Source organism: Rattus norvegicus, chromosome 11 (genome assembly GCF_021556685.1).
Source record: "Rattus norvegicus strain SHRSP/BbbUtx chromosome 11, alternate assembly SHRSP_T2T, whole genome shotgun sequence".
Lineage (NCBI taxonomy): Eukaryota > Metazoa > Chordata > Mammalia > Rodentia > Muridae > Rattus > Rattus norvegicus.
The window spans coordinates 66,956,254-66,981,133 of record NC_141544.1 but is presented as its reverse complement, the minus strand read 5'-3'; the positions used below and the strand labels follow the sequence as shown (position 1 = coordinate 66,981,133).

Genomic DNA, 24,880 nt, shown 5'->3' with positions numbered 1-24,880 from the left:
GTGTGTGTGTTTCATTTGGGAACCCAAAACATTGGGTTGGGTAGCAAGGAACACATCACCACTGCCATGTCAATTTGAATAGATATTAATTGGCAACTGCAACAGTCTATGGTTATAAAATGCATGCACCATGAATTTATTTCTAAGAAAAAAATCTATATTTACAAAATTCTTATTGTTTAATGTATACAAAAATAAATGTATTGACTCACTGGTTCCTGAATGTTTCTGAACGTTTTATGCCTGTATAAATTTCTCCAGACACCTAATTCCCCAGTTAGAAAACTGAAAATCTATAGTCTTGATTTCTTTAAACTAGAAATTCTATTGGCACTTTATGAAAATCTTTACAAGATTATATTTTAAACAAATAGAACATAATATTTTATTTTAAATAATTATTTTTATGTTATGAGTAATATAAACAAAACTTAACTGGTTTCTTTTGCCAAACTATGTCTATTTGAATAAGTGATACATAATATCACAAATTCATTTTATTCTCTATATTACATTTGAAATCACATTGCATTTTACATTCACTTACTAAAACGCATAGCAACTGACAGAGTATCAGATCTTTTCCCTGAGATTTGGATATGCTAAACAGTTGATTAAATAGAAGATTGAGTTTAGACAAACCTCCTTTACATACATAAAATCAAACAAAATAAGAGTCCTTTCACGCTCAGGGAAACAAACAAAATAAAAGTCCTTCTGTACTCAGAGCAACCTACTCTCTTGAACAGCCATCTTCATGTTGAACCACTTGATTAGACATGACCATTATCAATGAACATTGAGTGAAAAATATATGAGATTCAATAAATTATAAGAAAATTAAACTATTCAAAATTTGAAAATTTTAAAAACTGAAAATTATTTTATTTATTTTATTTTTATTTTTTATTTTATTTTTATTTTATTTATTTTAACTTTATGCATATGGGTATTTCACCTTCAAGTACATATGTACACCTCAATGCCTGTGGAGTCCAAGAGAAATGTGTCAGATCTCCTAGAAATGGAGTTACAGGCATTTGTTAACCAACTATGTAGGTGCTAAGAGTCAAACCTGTGGTCCTCTGGAAGAGCATTGTTGTTAACCACTGAACCAGATCTCTAGTCTTTAAAATTTGATTGCTTGTAACACTCAGGTTGAAATTGTGCTTTATGAAGTCATATTCTGTTCTTCTACTCATGTATGAATAGTAGTACATAATAAAATTATTGGTATTAATCAAACCCTTAAGACATGCTGAGTAGCTCAGTTGGCAGCATATGGAGGCAAAATGTCTCACAGGAAATTCTCAACATCCAGGCACTGGGTCCTTGGGTTTCTTGCCTCGGAAGCATAGCAGCCGGCATCAGGGGAAAGTGAAGAGCTTCCCTAAGGATGACCTTTCTAAGCCTGTTCATCTCACAGCCTTTCTAGGACATGTGGCATGACCCACATCGTCTGGGAAGGCCAGGATCTAAGGTGAGCAAAAAAGAAATCGTGGAGACTGTAACCAACATAGAAACCCCACCCATGGTGGCTTGGGGCATTGTGGGATGTGTGGAAACCATAGGAGGCCTCTGAACCTTCAAGACTGTATTTGCTGAGTATATCAGTGATGAGTGTAAAAGGCGTTTCTGTAAAAACTGGCACAAATCTAAAAAAAGTCTCTCACCAAATACTCTAAGGAATGGCAGGATGATGCGGAAAAGAAACAGCTAGAGAAGGGCTTCGACAGTGTGAGGAAGTACTGCCAGATCATCCGCATAATCTGGATTGCCTACACTCAGATGCATCTCCTTTCTCTGTGCCAGGAGGCACGCTTGATGGAGATCCAGGTGAAAGGGGTGCTGTGGTGGAGAAGATAGACTGGGCCCGAGATAGACTGGAGAAGCAGGTTCCTGTGAACCAGGTGTTTGGACAGGTTGAGTTGATTGATTATCATCGGCCTGACAAAAGTCAAATGGTACAAAGGGGTGACTAGTCATTGGCATACAAAGAAACTGCCCCAAAAGACCCATCGAGCTCTGTACAAAGTTGTCTGAATTGCCCTTGTAACCTTCTCTGTGGCTCAAGTTGGGCAGAAAGGTTACCATCACTGACAAGATTTGTCAAGGCTACGTCATCAAGGATGGTAAACTGATCAAGAACAATGCATCTACTGACTATGACCTGTCTGACAAGAGCATCAACCCACTGGGTGGCTTTGTCCATTATGGTGAGGTGACCAATCATGTCATCATGCTCAAAGACTGTATGGTGGAACCAAGAAGTGACAACTTACGGTTATAAGTCCTTGCTGGTCCAGACCGAATTACGGGCTCTGGAGAAGATTGTCTTGAAGTTCATTGATGCAACCTCCACGTTTGGCCATGGTCATTTCCAAACCATGCAGGAAAAAAAAAGACTTTCATGGGACAACATGGAAGGAGCTGAAGAGGTTTGCAACCCCTTCAGAACAACAATACCAACCAACCAGAGCTCCCAGGGACTAAACCATGATCCAAAGAGTACACGTGGCTCCAACTGCATATGTAGCAAAGGATGGCCTTGCTGGGCATCAGTTGGAGGAGAAACCCTTGGTCCTGCCAAGGTTTGATGCCCCATTGCAGGGAGGGGAATGTCAGGGCAGGGAAGCAGGAAGGTGTCAGTGGATGAGTGGGAGAACACCCTTATAGAAGAAGGGGGAGTAGGAAGGGATAGGAGGCTTATAGATGGGAAAACGGAAAAGGGGATACCATTTCAAATGTAAATAAAATATATCCAATAAAAAAGTTGTGTTTAAAAAAAACTCATTGCCAAGGAGAAAGGTGCTTGATGTTAGGAGCACTTTGGGCAGCTGATGGGGTCTTATTAAAAAAAAAGACATGCTGAATAAACTGATTTTTTTACATTAAACAAAGAAAAAGAACTTGCACAGGTCCTTATAACAAACAAGTGTGTGGCCAGCATTTAAATGTGTTTAGCCTGACTCTTTATTATAAATATATACATGTTTTTCAATAATACAGTATCACAATTAAAATGGTTAATAGAAAAAAAGTAACTAAAATGGCACAGATATTGATTGAACCACAGACTAATGCACCTTCTTCAGCAGCAGTCAGAATGTGATTAAGGTCTTTATTTCCCATATCTGTTTATTCATTCTTGACATTTTAAAATAGGACCAGAGAGAGTCATTCCAGCTAAGCATCTATATTAACAAACCATGGTATTTGCTTGTAAAATCTGACACGAAGAGGAAAGAAGAAAGAGCTGGTGTCCAAACATCTGAGATTCCCTTCCGTTGCCATGGGAATTTGACATGACCAGCCCACTGCTGGCTACTTATTTCTACTTTCCTCTAATTCTGACCAATCCCCACTGTTTTGCTCACTGGAGTCTCTTTTTACATTCAGCACTGTGGACATGTGCTGTCAGTCACAGGAATCACTAATAGGAGACTAATTCAGTTTCAAAAATCAATTTGTTGCATTTTATTGACAGACTTATGCCCAGGATACTTGTTTTAAGTTGGTAACAACAAGATCATCATCCTCTTAAAAATTCATCACAGAGGAAAGAAGGGGTCCGTCTTCCCTGATTATCCAGAAAACATCTTGATCATGAATTGAAGTCTTAAGCAATTGGCATTGACCTGCCTTTAGAGGCTCTGAGTAATTACGGTCTGGTCACCTGCTTTTCAGGAAGTCCAGGGTCAAGTCCAAACCTCGTGTTATATGTGGACTGAGCTTTGTAAAACAGTGACTTCTCCAAATGGAATGGGTACTGTATTAAATAAAGGGATATTGGGACGAACACAAGCATGACTGGGTATTGAAATATATCATGAATAGTGAAGAAAAATGCACTTTTGATAATAGTGCCTTTGGCCAGTAACCACTTGAAGTATTATTTGATTAGCTTAAAATCTAATATACAAAGCTAGTCAAAATGAGTTTGTATAGCGGTAATCCCAACAACCAGGAGAATAAGATGGGGAAGCCATGAATTACGAATAAAAGCCAGCCTTGTCTACGCAGCAATGTTCTTTTATCTAATCCTCAATGTTCAAACTTGTAATATTGCATACCCTATCCTCAGGGAATATTGCGGAAGAGCATGTAGAACAATTCTAATTGCTAGGGAAGGTCTGCTGTAAAACTGTAATTTGGACATGACAAGGTTGTTGCACATATTAACCTGAGACAGTGTTGTTGTCTATACAAGTCCTAATTAGGATCAGGCTACCCAATAGTTCAGAATGGATGAGGAAAGAGTTCATGAAGGCACACCCAGAGCTGGGGAGCTATTTGCTGATAGAAGAGAACAGAAGCTTTCTTCATCTGTGAGACCCCTCGTTGGCTGTTCAAGCTGTAGTGGATAGATCATAGCCATACATACATGAAAAGCACTAATTTGACTCACTGTATTATAAAAACCAATTAATTAACTCAAAATATCAGGATAGCATGTTCAAATAATCCAATTGTTCTTTAACTAATGTTAGAAAGTTTTGAACATTTTAGGCATAAAATATTTATGTTTGTTCTAATAAGAAAATCAAGTAACCATTCATACTTATGCCAATAAATGCTGGGATATTCCATTTGTGATGAGAAAGGATTAGCTAGTTATTGATGGTGCTCACCGTATCATTTCACAGAACCATTTTTTGTTCGTTTGTTTGTTTTTTGTTTTTTTCAAGACGGCATTTCTCTGTGTAGTCCTGGCCATTCTAGAACTCATGCTACACCGGGCTGGCCTTGAATTCAGAGATACACCCATCTCTGCCTACAAAGTGTTGAGATTACAGGCATGTGTCACCATCACCCAGTTCATGTAGCTACTTAAATAAATTAACTGAATCATTAAAAAAATATTCCACAAAGGCATCATGCTTTAAAATGTTGGCAAAATTGTGTTCATCATTTCATACACCCATTTGAGTACTTTACCATAAGATAGCTATAACACTCAGTCTTGAAGATAAAATCTTATACAGTGTGTACAATTGCTTAAATAATAGGCATAAAAATGTGGGTAAAGGATCTATTGAGATGACTCAGTAGGTAAATGTGCTTGCTGTCAAGCCTAAAGACCCAAGTCCAATTTGTGACACCCACATTCTGGAAGCAGGTAATAAGCTCCCACAAACTGTCCTTTGACCTCCACATGTGTGCCATGCCACCCATGTGCCCCCACATGCAAAGACTTGTAGATGCACACAGATAATTTAATAAATGTAACAAAAATATGGATACTGGAACTACTAAGCCTGACTTTTTCATTGTCTTTCAAGTATGGGTCAATATCTATGTAGTTCTTGGTAAGTAAAAGAACATATGATTTGGTGTTTATCTGTCACCCTTCAAAACTTCACAGTATTCTCCTTTATGCTGTTTCGGGAATCATGTCTGCCAAATAGCACTGGAGATCTTCTCATCCACCCAGTAGTTCATGAAGTATTAGCAAATTAATAAGTTACATACAATCTCTTTATTATAGCATTTGTTCATAAACAGAAGTGGTTAAATGGCTCTCCTAAAAATGCAAGCACAATGAACTGATTCATCCTCAACACACTTTTATTCAAACTTAAATAAAATACACGGCAATAATTTCACCTTTACACCTTATGATGTGGTTCTATTTTATGTGATAGCCATTATTCTCATTTGATAGTTGTGCTTTCTAGCTGGTGATAAGAGGAACTGTGTTTTCATCTTTTACATCTCGGCTGTTAAGTGACATGGGACAGTTGTCTTCACCTAGAGAATACATCCGAAAACTAATCTTTTGTATATTTGATATTCCCATCCTACTTGCGTACAATAACTGGCTTTCATATTCTTGTGAAACTTGTTTATTTACTTCAGAGGTTACTCTGCTGTTTTGAAAATGTATGTCTTTCCACTAATTGACAGTGTCTTATATTAGACAATGCAATGGTGAGTAAATTTCTAAAGGGATTATTCAAAGAAGCTAGTATTTGGCTTTTCAAGAGGTTTCCTTACGTTGTCTTTCCTTTTGGTTCTTGCTATAGGTTTACTGGTCTTAGAACATAGAACTTTATGTTTTATAGTATATTAGAATAGCAAATGCTATTTTCACTAAATAATACAGTTTCAATGGGTGAAATTTCTGTAATTATTTCTACCAGGAAGCTCATTTGAGAGTACCAAGTTAGGTTGTCAGAAAAAAAGAATCACAATGGTGTACGCATCACACACATCTCGATAAGGTATGCAGTGGACATTAGCACATCCACGTAGTTTAATGATGGATGGTATGAGGACCATTGGGAAAGTTTATGAAAATGGAAACATTAAGATTCATCATTTCTTTGTCTTCTTGTCATCACTATAAATAGGGAAAATATGACTTAAATCTGGTTAGTTGCACAATGCCAAGTAAGGAAAGAATTAAAGCTGCTGTGATACACTCTTCCCTAAAGAGGTGAGACTGGGCAGTGTGCTTCTGAGGTAAATAAAACAGGCAGTGGTCCAGTGTGACTTCCTTAGGAGCGTTACTCTACTCCTCACAAATAGCGGTACTTCACTGTAAAGAACACCATTTCTGTCTTTTCAAAATATTATTAATGTATATTTGTTTGTACGTCATATGTCTTGCTCATATTCAACTCCCCCATTTCTCCTCTCACCGGTTTTTGCCTCTTTCTCAATAATACCCTTCAAATTGTTGAGCAGTAGTTAAACAGGTGAAAGATAGACATCTGAAAAAATAAATAGGTGGATATAGACAACAGACAAATAGGCATTAGAAAAACAGATTTAAGAATAAATAGGTGGTTATATAATAAATAGATTGATTCTTCACATAAGATATCCAGTTCTATCTACTTGCAAATGATATAATTCCATGCTTCTTTATAGTTAAATAAAACTTCACTATGTGAATCACACACAAAACTCAATTGTGTGTATAGTTTTTTTTAATCCACTTCAATGTTGATAGATACCTAGGCTCGTTCCACAACTTGACATCATAATCATGCTCCAATAATCAGGAAGAGATTACTGAGGTCTGCAGACATAGATACCTTCAGGCCTATGCCAGCAGTCAGATAGCAGGAGCATATATTGGTTCTAAGTTTGGTTTTATCATGGACCTCCATAGTGACATCTGCATTGTCTAGCCTAACTTAAACCCTATCATTAATACATAAAGGTGACTTTTCTTTCCATCTACAGAAGTATTTATTTTCACTTTTCTTTTTTGATGTTAGTCATTCTGGGTGGTGCAAGGTAAAATCCAACTGTAATTTTTTTTATTAATTTCCCAATGACTTAAGGATGTTAATTTTTAAATACAGGAGAAATTTTCACTCTTAGTCAGAAGACCTTGATTTACACGTATCTGATCTAAATATGCTTGAGACCTATGTATTTGTGAGAATTGTCTTCCTAGAAAATATCTTAGAAAATATCCTCTCTGCTGTAAGCTAATGATACTTCATCATTTAAATGTTCCAAGTTGTGTGTATTAGTCCTTAAGCCTCATTAGATACAGTCTTTGTAAGGTCTGTTTCATATAAAAATTAACATTCTAGATTTTTTTATATTATCTCATTTGATTGCTCAAACTTTTGAAATTATTCTTTAAGTCTAGTCACTTAACAAGATGATATGCTAACACATGAGTGTATACCCATAGACGTAAGTATTTATCTTCAGTGAATATATGAAGATGAGATAAAAAGCCAAAAAAGCTAATAGAGAAAGGGAGACAGGGAGAGAGAGAATTCAGGAAATAGTTAATGTAGAAAGGATGGGTTTATTGAAGGGAAAAATCTTTTGGATAAAAGCAGGAATCTGTCAGTATTGCAGATTTCCTTTGAAGTTCTGCATTTATTAACAAGAATACAGAAACAAAATTAGTAATAAAATAATCTCCATATGAGTATAGTATTATATTTCAGCAAATCAACATATGAGCTGGAAAAAAAAGTTTACAGAATCCTTGTTGCAGATACAACAACTGAAGGACTATAATAAAACACACTAATTAAATTTTAGTTCTTAATTTACACTATAGTTGCTGCAACTTAGTATGAACTAGTATTAGAAATGAATGGATTTCAAGGAAATAAATGTTTTTGAGGCAATTATTCAGATACAGAAAAAGTATGGAGACAGAGATATCAGTTTTCCACTGTCACTAAAGCTCATTCAATACGGTAACAAGGAAGAGGAAAACCCGCTCAAATGGAGTTGTCAGCCTCTGAGTGAAGTAAAGGAAACTGACCGAAGATCACTGTGCTTCCTTTTGATGCCACCCTTGAAAAATCGTGAAAGTATCTTGCAATGGTTGCCAGTGGCTAATTAGTAGAGCTGCTGCTTAAAATAACCTTCTACATTCAGTGTTTAGGGACTCACAATGCATGAGCATTCTGCTAAGTAATAGAAGCTGCGCAGTAAATATCATATTGCACCAATCCAGGAGAGAGAATAGCACTATTTATTTAAGTGACACATTCTGGAATAAAAATATTATCAGAGTAATGCAGAAAAATTTCAGGATAAATTAAACACTGAACTCACATTTATTACATAAACAGTAAAAGATGCCAGCTTTGAATAGCTATTTTATAAGTATTACATTAAACTTGGGAAATAAATTATACATAAAGATTGTAGATAGGAAATGGATGGAATTATCAGCATTAAAGAATAATTTTCTACAACTGAGTTGGGATGCACACAGATATGGAAGTTATAGAGTACATAAAGAATGGGAATGAAAACTGTATATTCATACATTGTCATTTGTTATATAAATTGATGGTATACCTTTGGATAACAATTGAATACTGTATTTTTTTAATCCAGGAAAACAGTCCATGTATGAGATTCTTCCTTTGGAGGTAATGACTCAGTACATGCACATGAGCCATTTCTAATTCACAGTCAAGTAGATCGTTGGACTTCCTAGAATAAGCATTAAGAGAATGAAACTGCAATACCATTCTGTCTTGAAAGTTTGTATTTTCTCAAAGTTCATCTTGGCACCTATCCATCAATGTGGCTTTCTTATGAGAGGTCAACCTCATAATGAGCACTGCACTGTCCCTTCTGCCATGTATGCTACTGCAGAAGATACTGTCCATGGGCCTGGAATAAGGCCCTGTGTGTAGCAAAGATTGTCCTGAGTGAATGAAGATATATGTGAATTGTATGTATTGACACAGGCACCGTGGATAGTATACAGAGAAAAACATCCATTGAATATTTCTCTTTCTAGATGTTTGCCATCTGAACACTGCAGCCCTCCAGAGACTTCTACTACTATTAGTAAACTTGACTCCTTGTGTCAGCCATATAATAAACCCTGCCTCCTTGATACAACTGAATACAGTGACCCTGCCTATTCAATTGTATATAATAAACATGGAGCTTCCAAGGTTCTGAAATTTCTCCATCAGAGAGTCCAGTCTACCTGATCCCAGCATTTGGGTATGTATGTTTTTTGTCTCTTTATTTCCATGTCACCTAACTCATGTCTTTCTCTTGAGCTCTTGCTGAACAAAGCAAGGCCCTCTGTAGATAATTCTGTCAGTCTCTGGACCCTATATTTCCCAGATTACCACATGAAAAGAAACAAGTTCGTGTCATTTAGAACTCACCCAATCTGTAATATGTTCTAACAGACTAAGACAACCAGATGTTTCCTAAACACTAGCAGAACAATATATATAGTTATATAGTTATAGTTATATGGTTACAGTTATATAGTTATATGGTTACAGTTATATAGTTATATATATAGTTATATAGTTATATATAGTTATATAGTTATATATAGTTATATAATTATATATAGTTATATAGTTTTATATATAGTTATATAGTTATATATAGTTATATATAGAGTTAAATGTATATATTATATACATATTCATAAAGAGGAAAAGAATTGAAAATAAATAAATTAAATATATCTGTGGAACTTAAGCCTTTTTAGTTACATATTAATTTATATTTGATCTTTAAGAGAAAAATATATACCTAGAGATGAAAACGAGTGCTATATGAAGAATATACTTAACATTTTTGTAAATCCTTATACATCTTTGTATGAAAAAGTATTAGTGGGAGTAAATGAAAGATAATTATGATCTTTAAGGCAATAATAAATTGTATGTCAGCAATGATATCTTGGGTTTTATTCATTATTTTTTACAAACTAATTATATACGGGATGTGCATGTGCGTGTGTGTGTGAGAGAGAGAGAGAGAGAGAGAGAGAGAGAGAGAGAGAGAGAGAGAGATTCCAGACTGGGAAGTATCTAGAAATCCTAAAACAATTTCTCATAATATCTACCATAGATTACTGAGTTCCTGTTTTAACTGAGTGTTGTATGGATTAGACAGTGGATTAGCATATCTAAAGTGAATGGTAGGGGTTACCCTGTGTTACTCTGTGGAATGCAGCTGAAAGCAAATTATGTTGAGGATTATTACTTTTATGTATTTATTTCTTAGATGTATAAACTGTGACCTCTATCTCGAGTTCAGTGCAGTAAAATCTTTCACAGGCTGAAAAATAGTAGAAAGTCCAGATGGGAGTATAAGATATAATATGGCTTTCCCATAATTAGGTTGTAATTCTGCTAGAACAAAACCATTTCTGTGGTAAGCCATGTTTTCAGACAATTGCCTTAAATTTCTAGAGAAAAGAAAACTATTTATTTTAGCTAAGATTATTTCATTTTTTGGCATGTCCAGTATTTTTTGGCTAGTTTTTAAAAGGGGGAAATACATTACACACAATCACACACACACACACACACACACACACACACACTATTGCAAATATATGTATCTTTTATTATCAGAGCATTTTCAATTGCAGAGTCAGAAAATCCTGTCTTTACTAGCTTCCTGAAGCTGATGAGAGACTACAAAGAATCACCCTGAACCTCCATACAAGTGTGAGAAGTTGATAAGGTTTTAATTTTATTTTGTCAAGATTAGTTTATAACTAAAAAGATGTACCATTATTCTTGTTGCAAGAATAATTGTTCCGTATTCACTTGTTAAGTGTGGTACCCATTCCGGTGCCTTCCCTTTGGCAATAGAATCTAACATTGAAATATTCTTAGAGGCCAAGACACTGTAAATAAACAAAATATGTGCCACACCATGACAGTTACATGTCAAATTCATAAGTACTGTTCCAGAACACTAAGTGGTTCTTACATCCCTGCTCAGAACATAGTACTGAGGACTTGTTTTCTCACTGGTCATAGCGTTTCCACAGGGAATGGAATGGACTGAACTGACATTGAAATATCAACAAAGTACCTATTTGGAGCTGAAATAAGCTGTGTTCTTTCTAAAGTCAGGTGGAGACCATGATGTCTCTTTGAGATGTCTTCAATGTGCATCTCTATAGTGAATTTAAAGTGTCTGAGACGCTATTCACAGAAAACCTGACAATGGCCTCCATTATGAGACATCCATATTGAGTTATCTTGCCTAGAGACCAACTGCTAGCCTCAATCAAAATAATTGCTAAATTATTAATAAATAATTATAATTAATAATTATAATTAATAATTAATAAGTTTAGGCTTCATTTAAATAACAATATAAGTCCTTCCTAATTAGATTTTCTAACAATATCTAATGTGTTCTGGTCGTAGACTATTTCCTAGGTAGGATTCTCACCAAAATACAAGGAGATAGTAGCCATCATAAATTAATGGTTCAACAAACGAAACTGAAGCATGAAGCTTCTGAAGAAAGTCAATATTTTTAAATACTTATGTTTCACATAAAGAAACACAGAGAAAGTCAAAGTTCTGTACAAGGAAATGGTGTTCAACACTTAAGAACACACACATGCATCTAAGATTGTAAGAATAATAGAGAGTAGAATTTTAAATCAAACAAAGGGAGACTGAATAGTTTCATAAATGAAAAACTATAAAGCCTCCATGAACACAGTCTTTCCTCATTTCTAAAAGCAGAATATAATGCATATTTTGGGCTAGAAATGTAAATTACGCAAATAATGAAAACCAGGCAGCAAATATGAGCTGACTCATGAAATGATACTATTAGGTGAAGAATATGTTCTTATAATGATCACGTGAAGAGCAAGAAAATACAAGCATATCTTAAAGTTGGAAATTCCTTAGTTTTGACTGAATAAGATACTCAATTCCCCTAAATCCGAAGTTCAAAAAAAAAAAAAAAAGAAAGAAAGAAAGAAAGAAAGTTAGGTAAAGGAAGCAAGTTATAATTCCATATACAGATTATACAAAATTAGAAAAAAAAAGAAAACAGTGATAGTAATTAACAGAACCACAGTGAGGAGAGAGCAACAGAACTTAATAATAAAAAGTAATGGAATTTGGAGTAAGTCATTTTCCCAGAAGAAGTAAACGGTAACTTCAATTTAAAATAATTTTCCAAACATAAGCACAGATGTTTTCCTACAATTCCCATGCCTTCCCTATTTTTATTGGTTTTTACTATTACAAAAATGAAATTAACTCTATAGTTATATATATATATGATATATATGTATATATATATGTATATCATACATATTATAGTTATAGTTATAATCAACATCCTCACATTAGCATTTCTTGTATTAAGATAGGCATTTAATAAAATGGCACAAAGAGATGAGTGTGACTAATGGAAACATGAGCGTGTGAGATTTAAACTGACACACTTAATGCACTGGGGATATGTGTAAAATGAAACTCACAAATCCAAGTATCACTTGAAATAATCGTCTTGATCAAGATGCACTTTGCATTCAGTACTAGACCCAAGAGAGAAGGTTGCAGGGAGAAAGCAATGGCTTCCAATTAAGTGGGACTTACTGATTTATTCTCTGCCATGGACTGAGGGATACAAACCACTCACTGAAAGGCAGTTCCACAAAGGTGATGGCTGTAGCTTTCAGCCCTGAGTGACACCTGGTACTTCAGAAGCTGATCGTAAGAAAACATAACCTTTACAACAGTGATGACACTGAGTTTGGTCAGGGGTCTTTCAGTAAATCCAGAGACAATGAAAGCAGGTACTGTCATAGATGAGAATGGATCCTTTTATTTCTAAGTGAATAATACGGCTCTTTTCCTGATAAACTCCAGAATTCATCCATAGTACAGAATGCAGCTTGTTAATTTGTTGAACAGCATCAATCATGCTTACTCTGAATATGAGAATTAGATTTAAGTGCATTGTTCATTTATTCAACAAATTGACTGAGTTCCTGTTATATCAGTATTATGAAAAATACCTTAAAAAAATACTAACAGAAGGAAACTCTGTTACATTCACATTAGAAGTTAATTGGGAGACAAAACAATTAACCAAGCAAACAAACCATCTGGCATACTATCAGTTTAGGTTCACTTCTACGTCTCTGTCTCTGTTAGAGAATTTTAAATGGCATAGTAAAATAGCTGTGGTGTTTCATTCTTATTGACTGTTGTTTATAACATGTAAACATGATAAAAGATGTAAAGTTGACTTGAATTTAAAACACATAAAGTAGTTGATGCAGGGCTGAGCGGATGACTCAGTGCGAACAGTGCTTGTTACAGAGGCATGAGGACAAGCATCCACATAGAAATGTAAATATAGCAATATGCACTTGCAGTCCCAGCATTGGGACATAAAGACAGGTATCCTATTGATTGTTGGATGATTTTGCCGAAACATAGAGCATCATGGTCACTAAGAGATCATGCCTCAAAGGACAACATGGAGAGTAACAGAGGAAGACACCCAATGCCAACCTGAGGCCCCTATGCACACACAGAAACACACACACACACACACACACACACACACACACACACACAAACAGACATGAACTCACACACATTCAAACACACATACAAAACCCACAATAACAACAAAGTAATTTGATCCAGTGGGTACTAAAGCATCGAATAGACACACAAATTTATTCACAGAAATTTAGACATCTGGGGTTTAATACTTAAATTTTGAGACCAACACAAGATATACATGTGAAGGAAGCTAGCATAGCCTTCCTCTTTGTGTAAGAAGAAAACGAGACGCTCTTAGCTCTAGATTCAGGTACCAGCAGATCAGATGGGCCTGAAATGACTTCTTCAAAAAAGACATTAAGTTGAATACAATGATACAGAACTTTTTTTTAAACCTAAAGAGTCTATACATTTATTGGGGTTGTTTACAGGAGTATATGTGAGGGGCTACCTATAGGTCCAAAAATGACACAAAGACAGCTCAATCACCAAAAGCCCACCCCAGCATGGATGAAAGTTAGAGACCAAAAATCTCTCCATGACATACTGGCATATTGGTAGGTCAAAAGGCTCCTTGTATGAAGTTCAGCTCCTCCACATCTAATGAGCAGTCCTTAATATTTCTGTTAACTTTGGAATGGAATGTAAATATAGTGTGATAGTTTCACACAATACATATTTTGCTTTAAAGAAAAAACCATAAATGAGATCTGCAAACAAAATTTGCTAAATAAAGTCTAATAATGATATAATCTTTTCAAGAGAAAGATATGAAAGTTTATAATTAAAATTTTTAAAATATGAAACTTTGAATTCTAGAAAATCATTTGAAGAAATCTAAACTCATTACTGCAAATGATCAAGTATCTTGAAGAAGTAAGTAGAAATAGGTGTGAGAATACAGAGTCAGACATATTTTTGTAAGTAGGTCTATTAAAGGAAGCAATCTAAGCCAGACATTGGGATGGAATGGTGATAACATGGGTTTGCTTGTACATTGGAAGAATGGTCTCATTAATCATTTAGGAGTGAGTACAGTCTGTAATAAAAAGCTAGAGATTGAAATGGGTAGACAAGTTAGAAGAGGTTTAAATAATTGTAATTTTTAGAAGTACAACATGTTAGAACTTTGTGATACAATATTTTTAGCAAAAGTCAACCAGTTAGGGGTTTAGACTATACCTCAGTTGGTAAAAATGCATGCATGAAGCCCTGGATATAAGCTCAGCACTTGTAAGGTAGAGGCATGAGATTCAGAAGCTCAATGACATTCTGGGTTGCATGGTAGGGCTGGGATAAATAAGACTGTGTGTGTGTGTGTGTGTGTGTGTGTGTGTGTGTGTGTGTGTGTGTGTGTGTGTGTGTGTGTGTGTGTGTACTAAACAAGAAAACAAACCGAGCAGGAAAATCTGGTGTATTTTAGATATTATTAAAAGGAGGAATAGAAAGGTAGGGTTTTTTTCCCCAGAAAATTAGAGAGCCAATCATTAAGAAGGGAATAAGCAACTGGCAGTGGGAAATTGCCAGTAAGGAGATAAAGACCAATAAAAATCACAGGCTGCTTAAGTCAGTTCATGATAGAAACAAAATGGTATCTTTCATCATGGTCATTAGCAGGTTCACGTCCCTAGCTTCTGCTCTCTTTTACAGACTCCTAGGGGGAAAGGGGGTAGAATGTAAGACAAAAAGCAAAACCTCAAAGCTAGCCAAAACAGCTTTAAAATCCTAAACAGCTTACCATTCTTCTCAGTCCAAAGAAACATGTGTTGTAGAAGTCTGATCAGCAAAAATACCATCATATTCCTGGGAGTTTTAATTAGAAGAGGACAAGAGGATTGCTGTTGGGAGGAACCAAAAGTGGGGATGCTTTAAGAGCTTAGATACAAACATCTCACATCTGGTGAAAGCACATAGCTCTGACAGAGATAAGCCCCATCTCCCCTCTTTTTTGTGACACGGGGGAGAAGGAAAGTCAGAGTCGGTCTTCTCAACCTCACTGCAACACAAACGCAGCACACACTTCTCAGCTTCTTATGACATCTATGGGATGCTGGACCTGACTTGACCACTGAGTCCTCACGACTGTGTTATATGAAGTACCTAAGACCAGATGACAGAATTGGGTTTACTGTGGTTATATGAGGTCTATAAGAGAAAACCAGTCAAATGCAGGTGTGGGGTACACACCTGTCCTGCCCCACTTCATTCAGGGCATCCCTTCACAGCTTTGTCTCTGTGGATCTGGATTCTAAAGACACTTCTAGGCACAAACTAAAATACATACTAAATAAGAATTAACCATGTGAACACTGCTGATTTCGTATCTCTCTTCCCAGAATATCGTAACTCTTTCACCTGATTGACTTGTAGATGACTGTCACCCGCTTTCTATTCCCTACTTTAGAAAACCAGTAGTCATAAAATATTCTTCCTCCAGTGTGAGAAAAATTGTGTACCCTGAGCACAAGCTAAAGTAGCTACATAAATTATAAACTATGGATTTCTAGAAGGCATGAGATAACTTACAATTGCTGCTCAGGAGGGGTCTAATATTATGCTAGAGTCCAGAGCTGTTTTCATATCAATTTACCTGAGTAAATTCTTTTTTTTTTTTCCGGAGCTGGGGACTGAACACAGGGCCTTTCGCTTGCTAGGCAAGTGCTCTACCACTGAGCTAAATTCCCAACCCCACCTGAGTAAATTCTTAAAGAAGTCAAAACTTATGTGGCCTTATGTGGTCACTCCAAGATTTTGAGTCACAGAATTCCAAATTATTAATTGTACGATCAATCTCAAGGAGTGAATTAAAACTCAGACTAGGAATCTGGCTTTGTAAAGCAAGGGTAATTTGCTTTTGAGCACCAATGTAGATGGAGATAATATTTTGCTGAGGGAACTGAAGTTTGCTCCCTGACAGGGAAAGCCAGGCTATCTCATAGCTAGCTGAAAGGTGGACAGCAGATGTGCACAGACCTGAGAACTTCCCTGAAGAAACCACAGTGTTCCAAAGATCCTTCAAATGGATTGGCCTGGCAAAAAGACTGTAATTGTAGAGAGATGGAGTGCAGTCCCAAAATTACCTTCCACTCCCCTTAGTCCCTTTTAAGAGCCATTTACTACCAATCTATGTATCTGCCCTAACAACTTTAAAAATTCGGAGGTATATTATTAAACGTAGAAGTCCTCTGGCTTTAGACAACCCTAAAGTTAAGAACGTTTTTCTAACCTCGAACTGCAGCAGGCCTCTTACTTTGTTCTCACTGCCATGGGATGTCCCAGCACTGTATTTCGTAAAAGCATTAATTAAGACTTTCTATGACTTGGTGAATATATAAACTCATATATTCTCTTTTACAATGGAACTAATTATTTGGAGGGGGCAGGATTCTTATTCTCAGACACTGGCCGCTCCTACTTGCCAGGGAACAGATTGTCCCTCATTCCCTGTGAAACAAGAACGGTGGTTTGCGTTGACTATCATCCATGAATCCCTCAGGCTATTCCACAGCTTAACGATGTCACAGTTGCAAAACAAAGCAATGGTGTGCTACAATGGATTCTAAGGAATTTCTGGCTACAAAAATGCTAGTAATTTCTTTTTGTTTATTGGATATTTTCTTTATTTACATTTCAAATGTTATCCCCTTTTCCGGTTTTCCTTCCAGAAACCCCTTATCCCATCCCACCTCACCCTGCTTCTACGAGGGTGCTCCCCACCCACTCACTCACTCCTGCCTCCCTGTCCTGGCATTCCCTTACAGTGGGATATGGAACCTTCACTGGACCAAGGGCCTCTCCTCCCATTGATGCCTGACAAGGCCGTCTTCTGAGACATATGCAGATGGAGCCATGGGTCACTCCTTGAGTTCTCTTTGGATGGTGGTCTTGTCACTGGGAGCTCTGGGGTGCCTGACTGGTTGATATTGTTGTTCTTTCTATGGGATTGCAAACCCCTTCAACTGAGTTAATTACCACTTTGTCTTTCCTTCTCTGTTTCTGTGTCTCTCTGAATCTCTGTCTCTGTGTCTCTCTCTTTTTCTCTCTTCTTCTCCTTTCCAATTCTCCTATTTTTTTATTTATTTATTTTTTTTATTAACTTGAGTACTTCTTATTTACATTTCGAGTGTTATTCCCTTTCCCGGTTTCCGGGCAAACATCCCCCTAATCCCTCCCCCTCCCCTTCGTTATGGGTGTTCCCCTCCCCACCCTCCCCCCATTGCTGCCATCCCCCCAACAATCTAGTTCACTGGGGGTTCAGTCATAGCAGGACCCAGGGCTTCCCGTTCCACTGGTGCTCTTACTAGGATATTCATTGCTACCTATGAGGTCAGAGTCCAGGGTCAGTCCATGTATAGTCTTTAGGTAGTGGCTTAGTCCCTGGAAGCTCTGGTTGCGTGGCATTGTTGTTCATAAGGGGTCTCGAGCCCCTTCGAGCTCTTCCAGTTCTTTCTCAGTGGGGTCCTATTCTCAGTTCAGTGGTTTGCTGCTGGCATTCGCCTCTGTATTTGCTGTATTCTGGCTGTGTCTCTCAGGAGCAATCTACATCCAGCTCCTGTCGGCCTGCACTTCTTTGCTTCATCCATCTTGTCTAATTGGATGGCTGTATATGTAGGGGCCACATGTGGGGCAGGCTCTGAATGGGTGTTTCTTCTGTGTCTGTTTTAATCTTTGCCTCTCTATTCCCTGCCAAGGGTATTCTTGTTCCCCTTTTAAAGAAGGAGTGAAGCATTCACATTTTGATCATCCGTCTTGAGTTTCACTGTTCTAGGCATCTAGGGTAATTCAAGCCTTTGGGCTAATTGCCACTTATCAATGAGTGCATACCATGTGTGTTTTTCTGTGATTGGGTTACCTCACTCAGGATGATATTTTCCAGTTCCAACCATTTGCCTACGGATTTCATAAAGTCATTGTTTTTGATAGCTGAGTAATATTCCATTGTGTAGATGTACCACATTTTCTGTATCCATTCCTCTGTTGACAGGCATCTGGGTTCTTACTAGCTTCTGGCTATTATAAATAAGGCTGCTATGAACATAGTGGAGCACGTGTCTTTTTTATATGTTGGGGCACCTTTTGGGTATATGCCCAAGAGAGGTATAGCTGGATCCTCAGGTAGTTCAATGTCCAATTTTCTAAGGAACCTCCAGACTGATTTCCAGAATGGTTGTACCAGTCGGCAATCCCAAAACAATGGAGGAGTGTTCCTCTTTCTCCGTATCCTTGCCAGCATTTGCTGTCACCTGAGTTTTTGATCTTAGCCATTCTCACTGGTGTGAGGTGAAATCTCAGGGTTGTTTTGATTTGCATTTCCCTTATGACTAAAGATGTTGAACATTTCTTTAGGTGTTTGTCAGCCATTCGGCATTCCTCAGCTGTGAATTCTTTGTTTAGCTCTCAACCCCATTTTTTAATAGGGTTATTTGTCTCCCTGCAGTCTAACTTCTTGAGTTCTTTGTATATTTTGGATATAAGGCCTCTATCTGTTGTAGGATTGGTAAAGATCTTGTCCCAATCTGTTGGTTGCCGTTTTGTCCTAACCACAGTGTCCTTTGCCTTACAGAAGCTTTGCAGTTTTATGAGATCCCATTTGTCGATTCTTGATCTTACAGCATAAGCCATTGGTGTTTTGTTCAGGAAAGTTTTTCCAGTGCCCATGTGTTCCAGATGCTTCCCTAGTTTTTCTTCTATTAGTTTGAGTGTGTCTGGTTTGATGTGGAGGTCCTTGATCCACTTGGACTTAAGCTTTATACAGGGTGATAAGCATGGATCGATCTGCATTCTTCTACATGTTGACCTCCAGTTGAACCAGCACCATTTGCTGAAAATGCTATCTTTTTTCCATTGGATGGTTTTGGCTCCTTTGTCAAAAATCAAGTGCCCATAGGTGTGTGGGTTCATTTCTGGGTCTTCAAATCTATTCCATTGGTCTATCTGTCTGTCTCTGTACCAATACCATGCAGTTTTTATCACTATTGCTCTGTAATACTGCTTGAGTTCAGGGATAGTGATTCCCCCTGAAGTCCTTTTATTGTTGAGGATAGCTTTAGCTATCCTGGGTTTTTTGTTATTCCAGATGAATTTGCAAATTGTTCTGTCTAACTCTTTGAAGAATTGGATTGGTATTTTGATGGGGATTGCATTGAATCTGTAGATCGCTTTTGGTAAAATGGCCATTTTTACTATATTAATCCTGCCAATCCATGAGCATGGGAGATCTTTCCATCTTCTGAAGTCTTCTTTAATTTCTTTCTTCAGAGTCTTGAAGTTCTTATTGTACAAATCTTTTACTTGCTTGGTTAAAGTCACCCCGAGGTACTTTATATTATTTGGGTCTATTATGAAGGGTGTCGTTTCCCTAATTTCTTACTCGGCTTGTTTCTCTTTTGTGTAGAGGAAGGCTACTGATTTATTTGAGTTAATTTTATAGCCAGCCACTTTGCTGAAGTTGTTTATCAGCTTTAGTAGTTCTCTGGTGGAACTTTTGGGATCACTTAAATATACTATCATATCATCTGCAAACAGTGATATTTTGACTTCTTCTTTTCCGATCTGTATCCCCTTGACCTCCTTTTGTTGTCTGATTGCTCAGGCTAGAACTTCAAGAACTACATTGAATAAGTAGGGAGAGAGTGGGCAGCCTTGTCTAGTCCCTGATTTTAGTGGGATTGCTTCGAGTTTCTCTCCATTTAGTTTAATGTTAGCAACTGGTTTGCTGTATATGGCTTTTACTATGTTCAGGTATGGGCCTTGAATTCCTATTCTCTCCAGGACTTTTATCATGAAGGGGTGTTGAATTTTGTCAAATGCTTTCTCAGCATCTAATGAAATGATCATGTGGTTTTGTTCTTTCAGTTTGTTTATATAATGGATCACGTTGATGGTTTTCCGTATATGAAACCATCCCTGCATGCCTGGGATGTTTGATAACTCAAAATTATTTAATCAAAATTATTCCTCCTTTTTTAATTAATTAGTAAATTTGTTCGTTTACACCTCAAATCTCCTCACAGAGTGCCTCCCCAGATCCCTCTCTCCTTCTCATCTGAGATGAGCCCCTGTGTATCTCCCTACCCTGACTTCTCAAGTCTTTGTAAGATTATGTACACCCTCACCCACTGAGGCCAGACACGATAGCCTTGTTGGGGAACAGATTCCACAGTCAGAATAGAGATATAGGGTCAGCCCCTGTTCTGATTGCTCAAGGACACAAATGGATACTGAGCTGACTTTCTGTTGCATATTTTTCAGGGTCTCAGTTCAACCTGTGTATGCTCTTTGATTGGTGTCTCAGCCTGTGCAAGCTCTTAAGTGTCCAGGTTACTTGACTCTGTTGGTCCCCCTGTAAAGTTCTTATCCCTGTCAGGAACTTCAATCCTTCCCCCCAACTCTTTCATAAGAGTCTCTGACCAGAGCAGCACCTTGGAGGTACCATGGATCTGTGTCTTGCTTCAACAGTGTTTGGATGGAACAGACCTGGGACTCCCCCACTTTATTAGCTTCCAGCTGCCTTACAAGTTTCTTCAGCCGCATTCGCCAGGACCATCTCCTTGCCGCCTTTGGCTCCTAGGACCAGCCAGCACCGTTTCTTCCCAGTCAGCCCCATACTCCAGATCAGCCCTGAACTCCAAGATTTATCAGAATTATTCTACCTAAGTGGTAGCTGCCGTGAAACACCTGGTCAACTTGCACCTGCGGGCCTCCTACACCTACCTCTCTCTCTGGGCTTCTACTTCGATCAGTGGCTTTGGAGGGTGTAGGCCACTTCTTCTGTGAATTAGCTGAAGAGAAGTGTGAGGGCGCAGAGTGTCTCCTCAAGTTGCAGAAGATCAGATCACAGGGGGCCTTTTGCTTTTACAACAAGTGCAGAAGCCACTCAAGATGAATGGGGAAAACTCAAGAGGCTATGGAAGCTGCCTTGGCCCTGGAGAAGTTGAACCCTCTTGAATCTGCATGCCCTGAGTTCTGCCTGCACAGAACCTCACCTCTGTGAATTCTTGGAAAACAACTTCCTGAATAAGGAGGTGAAGGTCATCAAGAAGATGGGCAATCACCTGACCAACCTTTACGCTGTCAGGGCCACAACCAGAACAGGCATCTCTGGGAGAGTATCTCTTTGAACAGCTCACTCTCAAGCACAACTAGGAGGCTTCTGTGCCTTCCAAGGGGTTCCCTCCTCTGCTCTGCACCAGCCGCCTCAGGACCTACACCTGAATGAACCTCTCAAACCACTAGGCAGCTTTGTAACTGCACTGGAGCCTCTCCCAAGTCTTGGATCAAATAAAAATAAAGCTTTTTGAAACACAGAAAAAAAAAGAGTCTCTGACCTCCGTTCAAAGTTCGACTGCCCAAAGTTTGCTTTCCTTTCAGTCAGCTGCTGAGTACAGCCTCTCAGAGGACAGTTATGCTAGGCTCCTACGTGCAAGCATAAAAAAGTACCATTAATAAGGTCAGGTATTTGTGCTTGCCTATGGGATGGATCTCAAGTTGGACCAGTTTTGGTTGGCCACTCCTTCAGTCTCTGTTCTTTGTCCCTGTGTTTCTTTTAGACAGGATACATTTGGATCGAAAGTTTTGTGGGCAGGTTCCTTACTTCTTACATGATGCAAATATGTAGACTAATAATGGAAATATAACATAGAGACCATGAGTCTTTGCCACCTAAGTGACAAAAACCTCATTTCAAACAAGTGGAAAAAAATGGGTTCGTGGATAATGTGAAGGTTAAGTAAACTGAATTACAGTTCTAGAAAAGTTTAGCCTTTAATTTTATCTTCCTCGTGGCCACTTGTTGATCTAACTTTCCAAAGCATAATAAATATTTAAAATAATCAGAGCATGATAATAAGAACTTAGAAATAGTTTCATGGTTACCCTGAAACTGAGATGGTTACAGCAAAGGCAAACACTGCAAATGTAAATAAAACACACTTAATCATTACTTAAAGAAACAACAACCATCAATACTAAAGAGTCTTGGTTAGAAATTTTTGTTGATCTACAATGAAGGAAAGGGAAAAGTTTTAATACAATACCTCCTTTTAAGAATAAATTCATATATCTTACAATTTATCATTTTAAAACAAACACATCAGGGGTTGTGAGATGGGTCAGTGATTAATAGGGCTTTCAGTTCTTGCAGAAGACTAGAATGAGTTGCCAGTACCAACATTGGGTGGCATATAACTTCCTGTAATTTAAAATCCACAAGATCCAATGCTGTTTTCTGGACCCCACAGGCACCTACACATATATCAGCAAACATACACACACACACACACACACACACACACACACACACACACACATGCACACATGTGCACGCACCCATGCATGCACACCCATGAATGAACACACACTGTCTTTGTCAGGGTTTCTATTCCTCATAAAACTTCATGACCAAGAAACAAGTTGGGGAGGAAAGGGTTTATTCAGCTTACACTTCCACATTGCTGTTCATCACCAAAGGAAGTCAGGACTGGAACTCACACAGGGCAGGAAGCAGGAGCTGACAAACAGGTCATGAAGAGATGTTATTTGCTTTCTCTGGCTTGCTCACATTGCTTTCTTATAGACTCCAGGACTATTAGCCCAGGGACGGTAACACACATAAAGTATCTTCTCACCCTTGATCACCAATGGAGAAAATGCCTTACAGCTGGGTCTCATGCAGGCATTACCTCAAGGGAGGCTCCTTTCTCTTTGATAACTCCAGCTTGTGTCAAGTTGACACACAAAACAAGCCAGCACACACACACACACACACACACACACACACATTAAGATAATATTAAATATTAAAATATGTGTTCTACTACCTTCTAGTATGTTTGCGGAATGTATAACCATAACCAAAACTTTAGACATGCTAATCCAAAGAGAAAATCAGCGTCAGTTCAAATCATTTCATATTTTCCCCAAAACTCCCCTACCTATTCAAGGTGACACCATTTTCTCTCTCAGCTGGTTTCCATTCTGGACATGCTGCATACTCATATACCACACAGTATTGAGGGAGTGGCTCCTTTGTTTAGCAGAATGTGTTCAAGATCTGTTTATGTTGCAGCATGTATACATCATCATTTTTCTATTGCTTTTATGATTTCCCATTTGTCTTATATACATATCACATTTTCTTTACTCCTTCATTAGTTTATAGACAATATGGTTGCTTGTTTTACTGTGTGAATTTTACTAATGCCACTGGGAATATTTGAATAAAGATTTTGTGTGAGTGAAATTATTTTGTATGTGAAATTACCAATGAAATAGAAGACAGGAAGTATTGGTCCAGGTGGCATTCTGTGCTTAATATTTTGGGAAATTGCCAAGATATTTTAAAAAGCACATTCGCCAGTTTGCCTTTCCCACAGGAGTTGGAGTTTTCGAGTTTCTATATGTATATCCCATACTGTAATCAAACAGTATTATCTGTCTTATTTTTTGTTGAATATTTTTTATTTACATTTCAAATGGTATCCCCTTTCCTGGTTTCCTCTGTGAAAATCCCCATCCCATTACCCCATTCCTGCTTTATCCATGAGGGTGCTCTCCCACCCACCCACTCCCTTCCACCTCCTTGCCCTGACATTTTCCTACCCTGCGGCATCAAGCCTTCACAGACCAAGGGCCTCTAGTATTATCTATCTTTGTACTTGTCTAGCAGCATCCTAGTGAGTGTGTTCTGGTTTTTCATTGCATTTCTCTCATGCCGAGCACTGTAAGTGAATTTATTGTGATCATTAACCACTTGTATATCTTCTTGAAAAACATGTCAATATAAATCTTTAAACCTTATCTCTTATTGTCAACTTATGAGGCATTACTAAGTATTTCACATTGGCTGGAGAGATGGCTTGCTCTTTAAGAGCACTAGAGGCTCTTCTAGAAGAGGGGAAGCACCCATTTCAAATGGCTTAATACTACCTACAACTCTAGCTCCAAGGCCATTCAACACACACACACACACACACACACACACACACACACACACACACACACAGATACACAGATGGGGGATAAGAAAATACATCTTTTAAAGCATTCTACATTTAAATTTTGCAATTACAAACACTTTCTTTCAATATGTAGATTGAGTTTTTCTTACTTATTAT

General features: G+C 37.7%; 1 long non-coding RNA gene and 1 pseudogene across 3 annotated transcripts in view; one reads left to right on the top strand and one right to left on the bottom strand.

Annotated features, from left to right (window-relative positions):
- Positions 1 to 1,292: 1,292 nt before the first annotated feature.
- Positions 1,293 to 8,329, top strand: Rpl3-ps3 (ribosomal protein L3, pseudogene 3; annotated as a pseudogene).
- Positions 8,330 to 8,443: 114 nt separating this feature from the next.
- LOC148002594 (uncharacterized) overlaps positions 8,444 to 24,880 on the bottom strand; it is a 34,659-nt gene continuing 18,222 nt past the window's right edge. Inside the window, exons 4-7 of one of the 3 annotated variants that reach the window (XR_015633079.1) lie at positions 23,207 to 23,274; positions 22,094 to 22,181; positions 15,505 to 15,604; positions 8,444 to 8,931 (exon numbers count right to left, since the gene is read on the bottom strand). This is a non-coding gene — a long non-coding RNA (uncharacterized LOC148002594). The remainder of the gene's footprint in view (positions 8,932 to 15,504; positions 15,605 to 22,093; positions 22,182 to 23,206; positions 23,275 to 24,880) is intronic. The other 2 variants (XR_015633077.1, XR_015633078.1) reach the window with 2 other exon arrangements.